Raw genomic sequence first — 9524 nt, 5'->3', positions numbered from 1 at the left:
GAGATTCAGAATGTGTAAAATCAACCAAGTGAGACAGCAGAGATTAAAAGTAAGATGTTAGAGAAGGCAGCTTCCCTAGAGGGATTAGTCGCAAGTTACACATCGCAGACCACCTGATCAGGGAAATATATCCTTGAGCAATTGAGAATGTCCAATCTGGGGCTGGAGATGGCTCAGGGGTTAAGGCCACTGACTGCTCTTCCAAAGGACCCATGTTCAATTCCCAGCATCCACACAGTCACCCATAACTCTTACTCCAGTCTCAGGGTCTGGTGCCTTCTTCCGGCCTCCTAGGGCATCAGGCACACATGGGTTGTGCATTTATATATGTTGGCAAAACCCTATACATATATAAAAAACTTAAAAATGTAAAAAAAAAATATTCAAACTGAGATTTAAGGACAAAAAAGAATTTTTAAAAATGGACAGATTCATGAATTCTAAGACAAACTTAAATGATCTAATATGGGAAAACTGGGCCTCATGAAAACTGTGGGTAGAGGAGAAGGAAAAATGTTTGAAGAAACAATGGCTGAAAACCCCAGCCATGGCAAAGATTATAGTGTGGAGTATCTGCCAGAGAAGATTACTCTGGTGTGGGAGGTCCTTCTGACTGTGTGTTGCTCTTATTGCTTAATGAATAAAGAACTGCTTTGAGCCTATGGCAGGGAAGAACAGAACTAGGCAGGGAAAGCTAGGATGTATGCTGGGAGAAAGAAGGGCAAAGTGATGTGGGAGTGATTTCTTATTAATAAAGAAACTGCCTAGACCCATTTGATAGGCCAACCCTTAGGTGGGCGGAGTGGACAGAACGGAATGCTGGGAGAGGGAAACTGAGTCAGGGAGTCGCCATGATTCTCCCACTCCAGACAGACGCAGGTTAAGATCTTTCCTGGTAAGCCAGCTCGTGGGCTACACAGATTAATAGAAATGGGTTAGATCAATATGTAAGAGCTAGCCAATAAGAAACTGAAACTAATGGGTCAGGCAGTGTTTAAAAGAATACAGTTTCTGTATAACTATTTCGGGTAAAGCTAGCCATGCGGGCGGCCGCATGCCAGGGACGCAGCCCCGCCGCTTGTAACACAACAGCAAAGTCAGAGAGAAACCATGGAGCTGCCAGAGATAGACACCAGAACTTTAGCCAGTAAGCCACAGCCACATGGCAATATACAGATAAAAAGAAATGGGTTAAATTAATATAAGAGTTAGCCAATAAGAAGCTAGAGCTAATGGGCCAAGCAGTGATTTAATTAATACAGTTTCTACGTGATTATTTCGGGTCTAAGCTAGCCAGGTAGCCGGGAACCAACAAGCAACCCCTTCTCCAACACTACTCAGACGTGGGTTTAGACCAATAGAAAGGCATTAGTAAGCCAGGCATGGTGGTGCAGGCCTTTAATTATAGTACTTGGGGAAAAGAGCCAGGCGGGTCTCTGTGAGTTTGAGGACAACCTGATCTATAGAATGAGTTCCATAACAATTGTTACACAAGAAAAGCTCTGTCTCACAAAACAAAAACAAGAAAGGAAGTCATGATTAGGAGCTGGTGGTGACCACACTGGGTGTTCAGGATCCCAGTGTAGATGGAACCTTTCTCAGGGTGAGCTTTTAAGCACAAAAACCTCATTCTGGGGTGACACGCCTAAGTTAACAAGAACAGTTCGCCAGAAGCAGAACCACAGAATCTGAAAAGCAAGGTTCGTACATTTAGAGACTTTCTCAGACCTGTGGACTTTGATGGACTAGGTCATTGTTTTCGTTTTGGCAAGCGCAGCTGTCTACGAGCGGAGTGGGCTAACGGAGGTCTGGGCCTGTTGCAATTGAAGGAAGAGATGCAAAGACTTGAGAAACTCAGTCCAGGAGTCATTGTGCGGAATAAGCCCCAGACAGGCTGTAGTCAACTCCAGGGAAAACAGTGTTGTATATGCACAGGAACAGAGAGGAAACGCATGTCAGATTTCTTTCTGCAATTCCTAAGACTCCATCTGACGGCATGTAAAAGAGGACACAGCAAGGAAAACCTATGCTATAACATAATCTTTTATGCTATAATCTTTTTGTCCACTGTGAAGATGTGTCTTTGCCGAGGTGCCTTTTGATTGCTTTAATAAAGAGCCAGTAGCTAGGCAGGAAGAGTGGGGGGTGGAGAGAAGGAAAGAGAGATAGGGAGAGGTTAGGTGGGACTTCCAGCTAGAGAGAGGAAGAGGAGATGAACTTAGGCTCTGGAGAGACATCAGAGGACATAGAGAGGAAACAGAAGGTACAAGATGGAAGAGAGGTAAGAAGTCACAGGGCAATTGTAGGTTAATTTAAGTTCTAAGAGCTAGTGGGACAAGCCTGAGCTGTAGGCTGAGCTCTCCTAATGAATAAACCCATATCATTATTTGGGAGCTGGCTGGCAGAATAGAAAAAGACTTATTAAAATAATATTTATCTTCTAAAAATTGATAAAAAAAAATTCAGGCATAAACCTGAAATCCCAACATTGGAAAAGCTGAGGCAGGAAGATGGGGAGTTCAAGGCCATGTTCTACACATAAGGAACTGAGGCCAGCCTGGGCTACATAAGGTCCTACTTTAAAAAATAATTCATCTAAAGAAGGGCATTTCCGGAGGTGCTGAAATATTTCACTGAGAGATGACACTGCTTAAATTGGAAAGGGAAGAATGTCACTTAAACATGGTCTGTGGAAAACAAAAGGATGTCAGACAACCCTATAGCAAGTATTAAGAGTTTTAGAAAATACACCTCCAAAGGAGAGAAAAAAATTAATGAATGTTTTAAAAAGTAAAATATATAAACACTAAAATAGGGCAACTGGGCTCCCTCACCCCCCAGAAAAACTTAGATCATTGGTCAAAGACATGGGGACAAGAATGGGAACCAAAGCTCATGTCAGAACCAAATTAATTCAAATTGACACAGAAAAATGGCAAAAAAAAAAGAAAGAAAAAGAAAAGAGAAAAAAGAAAAAGAAAAAAAAAAGAATGCCTCCATTGTGAAGAACTCCGAGAGTGCCGGTGACTGCGATGACTGTTTTTATATTTCAAAGAGTCTGTGTGCAGCGGGTTTCCTCGTTGGCTCTTTGAAAGGATCCCAGGGAATGACTTTTAACTTTTCTTTTTTATTTGATTATCCCGTTGTTGTTTTGAGTAGGGTCTTACTGTGTACCTCTGGCTGAACTCACTGTGTAGGCCAGGCTGGTCGTAGCTTCTCGAAGTGCACCAGACACAGCAAAGACTTGGAAGGCAATGAAAATGTCTTGCGAACAAAAGCACAAAAAGAAAATGAAAGTGGCGAGGACGGAACTTTTTACCTTCATCTCATCACACATCCTCACTAGCCAACTGAACCACAGAAGAAAACAGGAGTATTTTCTGTCATTGCAGCAAGAGGAAGTCTCTAGCTCGATGCTTGCCGCAGCCACAGCATTCGGTGTCACAGGCCACTCAAAGGAGACGATAACTAGAAACAGATCCATCCGCGCCCCGCTCGCTTCCAGCGGAGCAGCGGGTAGTCGAGTTACCGCGCAGGCATCCCGGGAGAAGCGGGCGCCAGGGTCAGTGTTAGGCGGAACTGAATCGAGGCTTGACCAGTTGTACAAGCGCCGGTGACGTCCGTGTTGTTCCGTGTGTGTGGCTCGCCGTGATCGTATAGTGGTTAGTACTCTGCGTTGTGGCCGCAGCAACCTCGGTTCGAATCCGAGTCACGGCACTATCGTCCTTCTGCCCGGCGATCTTTTGCTCCAGCTCTGAGCTCGTCCCTTCCAATGCTCTCCTCTGCTCTGCAGAGCACAAACACGGGGAACTGCTCTCTCAAGCTCTGGGAGGGGAGACAACATTCTCCCTCTCCACTTCCTCCACTCCATTATCTACAATAGCGGCCAGCAGGTGGCAACCTTACACTAGGGCCAGCAGGCACTCAGCCTCACAGATGTTCCTAGAATCACCTCCCAAGATCTGAGATTCAGGCAGATTTCCAAATTCAGCTCCATTTTTTGTATTTATATTTTCTTAGGTGCTATTTAGCATACATTTGTATATCAACGTATCACCATCTCCTTTAAGTACTTTATCAGTAAAATTTTAAGGTTTGTTCTATGACACATCAAATTAAGTTGGATGATACTAGGATTCAAACCCAGGACCTTGTACATGCTAGGCAAGCGCTATACTACTTTATACCCACAGCCTCAAATTCATGTTTATGTATAGTGTTCTACAGAAATAAAGTTGATGACATTTTGCTCTCCACCATGGACACCGTGTTAAATTGTTCTGACAGCATGTATTAACGCTATTTTCTTTCCCTCTCTGAACTACTTCAGCTTAAACCCAATTGATTAAAGAACTACGAATTGATTTCAAATCTCATTATTCATCCTTTATGTATTTGTGCCTCCTGTTGCTACTCACCCATTGTCTAGTCTGACGTGGCTTTCACTAACTCTAAAGTCAAGTAGTTTGTCCTTTTCCTCCAACGACACACCACTGGGCATAGCAACCACACTCCTGAGCAGGCCCGTGTTCAGAAATAGTTGTCCAGCAAAAATGAATTTCTCATTTGTTTTGTGGACTTTTTGTTTTGTTTTGGCATCTTTTGTCTTATTGTGGTTTTTTTTGTCTTATTGTGTTTATCTGTTATTATTTTCAGTGTTTTGTTTTGAAGAATGTGAGAGAGAAAGGGCATGAACGTGAGTGGTTGGGAGGATTCGGGAGGAGTCATGGGAGGGAAAAACAATAAAAATACATTGTATGGAAAAAGTTGTGCCATTATGTCTGCCTATATTTCATCTTCTTATATAGTTCAAAATATTCTGGGATCTTACCCTTCACAATCATTGTGAGTACATGCCTTCCAATATGGGCTGCTTGTCCCCTGTGGCCAAAAACTCCAGTAGGCCAGGCAGGGACTGTTGGAGAATTATTATTTTCAGGTGTGTGACTTTTGTTTATACTGCATTTGTTTAACTCTGTGAAGCTGTGGTTCTTTGCCTGTGTAAAACACCTGATAGTCTAATAAAGAGCTGAACAGCTGGATGTAAGGGCGATCTGGCTGCGACATCTGTAACCCCCTTGATCGCCAGGGTTGATTCGGCTGATCTGGATGGCTAGGCGGGTGTCCCCTTCCTCCCTCACCGCTCCATGTGCGTCCCTCCAGAAGCTGCACTCAGTCAAAGAGGACGACCTTCCCTGAATAGAGGAGGACGGGTCTTCAATCAAGGGTATATGAGTAGCTGCGCTCCCCTGCTAGAACCTCCAAACAAGCTCTCTAGAGATGAACGGCCAATAGTGAGGCAGAAGCAAGGATCGGCAGGGCTGGTAGGCAGAGAGAATAAATAGAAGGAGAAATCTGGAAGGAAAGGAGCAATGAGAGAACAAGGGAAGGAGGACATCAGGCCAGCTATACGGCCAGCCAGCCATGGAGTAAGAGTGGAAGTAAGATATACAGAAGAAAAGGAAATAGCACAGAGGCAAAAGGTAGTCAGAATAATTTAAGAAAAAAGTCAAGCTAAGGCCGGCATTCATAACTCAGAATAAGCCTGTGTATGTGTGATTTATTTAGGAGCTGGGTGGCAGGTCCCCCAAGAGTAAAACATTCACAACATGGAACACACTTACAGACCAATATATAATGCTGTATTGGTGAATCCTAAGTTGGAATGGAGAGCCGAAGATGTTGGAGATGCCAGGCTTGTAGGCCTACCTCCAGCAAGGACAGGCACAAAGCTCCGGATCAATCCAGCAGCCTGTAGTAGCTCAGATTCCAACCCTGCTGTCATATAAATCTGCTTGCTTTTCTGCCTTTTTGCTCCTCTCTCTGTCCCCCCTCCCCAGTAGGCCTTGGTAGGGTGATCCCCAATAGATCTTTTCTACCCACAGAGTAGTCCAATTGGGTAGTTTCTCTGTCCAGTCAATTATACTCATTTCACCCTTTTGGAATGGGGATGTTTATGGTCTGCCATTGTATATTGAAAGTGTGTAACTTGAGATTTTGATTTCATAGTGAAGAATCCAAGAATAAGAATAAAGAAATAGCCGGGCAGTGGTGGCACACACCTTTAATCCCAGCACTTGGGAGGCAGAGGCAGGCGGATCTCTGTGAGTTCGAGACCAGCCTGGTCTACAAGAGCTAGTTCCAGGACAGGCTCCAAAACCACAGAGAAACCCTGTCTCAAAAACCAAAAAAAAAAAAAAAAAAAGAATAAAGAAATATAGGTCCCACAAGTAAAAATGTAGAAATACAGAAGTATAAAGTTGTAAGCCCAGAAGAATGTTAGCAGCTTTTTTAACAGCTTAAGGATTAATTGTTAACAGTGGGGTACTTTGCTTTACAACCCATAGCTCTGTCTGCAAGGCTGAAGCGGCCCTCTGCAAACCAAGGGTCAGCTTTTAGATAACCCCAGCCACTCATGACCAACAACTGATGTGAGCCGAGTTAGCCTTGAAAGGATGGGGTGTATGTGACTTTTCGGTTTTACACTGTCCCTGCTCTGTAAAACTGGCAGCATCGGAGGAGGGCAGTACTTCAGTGGACACTGTTGGGGAGCGCCAGGGAGAACGACAACTTAAAGACAAACGCTCCTGTAACTAAAATCCCTGCCCATGGAAATAGTAAAAAAGGGCAATTTGTATCTGAGTTTTACCTCGAAATTGTAAAAATTTCTTGTTGCTTCTTGTTATGAAAAGGGGAGTCCGGAAACAGCCCATGACCACAGCCATCTCTGGCTGTGGCCTCAGCTAGCTGGTAAGCTTTTGTGCCCCATGGAGATTTTTTTTTAATTTTTAATTTTTTTCCTGGAATAAAGTCTGCTTCTGGCTTACTAGACTTTGGTGGTCTGTCCCCATCTTTGCGCTACCCCTATGGGCCCAACAATAGTTAAGAATTGTCTTGAGTCTCAAAAGTGACTGAGCTGCTGTACGGTGCTAGAACTGTTGAGACTACGGGACTCTTGAAGGTGAATTGAATGCCCTTTGCTATATGAAATGGCTCTGATGGAGGAGGAGCAGAATGTTCCAGCGTGAATATAAAATATCTGCTCCAGGCTCTCGGGATGGAGCACATGTTCCCCTGTTAAGGGGCTATCCAGAGAGCTTGTCTTTCTCCGCCCACCAAGATGTGGATACGCACAGTGCAAGGACTGAGCCACTGTAGCTGCCCTGCCTTCTCCCCTGCAATGCTCTGCAGTCTCTGAAACAAACAAGAGGAAACCTCTCTTCCCTTAGGGTGCTCTGCCGGGTCCTTGTCACTTCAGTGAGGAAAGTGAGTGGTGCGAGCTGAGATACAAGGAGGAGGCATAAGCTAGACTCAGCAAGCTGAACTTAGGGCCTGAGTCTGGACACCTGGTTTTGGAGGACACCGATGGGCACATGCAGACAGGTCACTGGAAGCAGCAGATAAATGAAGGACACTTTATAGTTTTCATTTACATGCGATTCTTTTTTTTTCTATTTTTGTAAATATGGTGACCCCAATATGTGGCAAACGTTTGGTTTTGTTTGTTTGTTAATGTTTTCCAAGGCAGGGTTTCTCTGTGTGATCCCCATTATCCTGGAACTTGTTCGGTTGACCAGGCTGGCCTCAACTCATTGATCCACCTGCCTTTGTCTCCTGAGCGCTGGGATAACAACGTGGGTCACCATACTTGTCAAGTTAAATACATTTTTGCAATAAACTCTTGTGTCCCCGATTTTAGATCAAAGAACTCTTAGAAGCAGTAGAGCTGCAAAGTAAAAATCTTTATTATGGCACCGGCCTAGGCACTCCCCACTGGAAGAGGGGGGGAGTGGCAGCAATATTGGGATACACACACAATTGATGGGGGAATACAGAGATGCAGGGGTCAACCATAGGTCAGCCAATCAGGACGGACAGAATATCCACAACCTCACAAAAGCAGAACTGCCTGTTTACAGAAGAGTTTAGCAAACGATCAGCCAACTGGAATAGGCGGCATGTTTATAACCTTAAGACTAGGACACACTTGGTATCATTCCTTAATCATCATTGTGACAGGTTTTACAACCTCATGCTTTTTAACCACCTCTAAGGTTACAACCCCACTATGACAGACTTTACAAGTCCATGTTTCTGTTGTGGGATATCTGTACACTGTGTGAAGGTGTATTGCTGTGGTCGGTGTAAGAAAGAGCTGAATGAGCAGTCAGGCAGCGGTGAAGCGTGCTTTTAATCCTAGCACAGAACAGGCTCCAAAGCTACACAGAGAAACCTTGTTGGAAAACAAACAAACAAAACAATCAACCAAACAAAAGAAAGAGAGAGTTGAATGGCCAATAGCTAGACAGGAGAGGATAGGAGGATTTCCCGGGAGAGAGAGGAAGAGGAATCGAGGCAACTGGATTTCACCAAAGACTCGTAAAAAGTCAGACATAAGGTACACCTCAGAGGTAACCAAGCCACATGGAAGAATGCAGACTAAAAGAAACAGGAATCCCAGCACTCCAGAGGCAGAGGCAGGCAGATCTCTGTGAGTTCGAGACCAGCCTGGTCTACGAGAGCTAGTTCCAGGATAGCCTCGTAAACGACAGAGAAACCCTATCTCGAAAGAAAAAAAAAAAGAAAGAAAGAAAAAAGAAAAGAGACAGGTTAATTTAAGTTATAAGAGTTAGTGGGACAAGTCTAAGCTAATAGCCAGGCTTTTTATAAGTGTTAATAAGTCTTCATGTAGTTACTTGAGGACTGCTGAACCTGATGAGAAAGTATAACTACATGTTTTCCCAAAAGCAAATGTTTTATCTCCTGCTTTACTTAGAGAGATTCACTGACTCCTTTGGCAAACATGGGGGTCATCCAGACCCAGGTGAGGAATTTAACTCGTCTAACACATGTAAAGAAAACAGATCTGCTGTTCAAGAAGCTTCGGTCTCTGCGCCTTGGGGCACAGCACTGGCTCCATCTTAAGGTACATAGGTCTGGTACCTGTGGCTATTTATTTTAGTTTAAGAATTGCCCTGGTTGTACAAGATTTCTCAGAATGGCCTATGGAGCTATTTTTGCTGTGTTGTAACTCAGCAACCACTTATCACAGGTGAATGAGATTTGTAAAACCTGCCCAGCAACTTAGAGAATTTTCTCTCTACAGGGGTCGAATGATCTCATGTACTTCGTGTTGGTGGAAGATAGAGGTCTGCTGGTTCACACCAAAATCAGCGACAGGCTGTGAGGCCATAGCGGCGAGCAACCATCGGCTATTTGGGATTGGAGATAATTCTAGGTGATTTGTCTCTGATCCTGCAACACTCCATCCAGCTCTCCACTAGCAGGAAAGTTCACCAAGCCAACGGGGCAAAGGGGAGGAGTGTGATGTCACCCCTGGGTGCAGGTTGGAGGCGGGGTCTATGCAGATGAGGAGCGCGCAGGGACTGTCACATCCTCAAACTCTGCGGAAACGCGAGGGATTTCCAGCGCGGCGTGGAAGTCACCGCGGGTTCACGAGTAGCAGCGGTGCCCAGGAATGGGGTGCGCGTCCGGGCAAGTCCTGAAGTATGCACGGCGAAAGG

At 44.6% G+C, this 9524-nt stretch overlaps 1 non-coding gene across 1 annotated transcript; it reads left to right on the top strand.

Moving 5' to 3' along the window:
- Window positions 1-3645: 3645 nt before the first annotated feature.
- Window positions 3646-3717, top strand: Trnah-gug. Its single transcript has one exon. It is a non-coding gene; the product is annotated as a tRNA-His (tRNA).
- The last annotated feature ends 5807 nt before the right edge of the window (window positions 3718-9524 follow it).

The sequence above is a fragment of the Microtus oregoni genome, unplaced genomic scaffold (assembly GCF_018167655.1).
Source record: "Microtus oregoni isolate MIOR12 unplaced genomic scaffold, Mior012 000054F_ref0000373, whole genome shotgun sequence".
NCBI classification, from domain to species: domain Eukaryota; kingdom Metazoa; phylum Chordata; class Mammalia; order Rodentia; family Cricetidae; genus Microtus; species Microtus oregoni.
The sequence above is the reverse complement of the archived record's forward strand: the minus strand, read 5'-3'. Positions and strand labels throughout refer to the sequence as shown.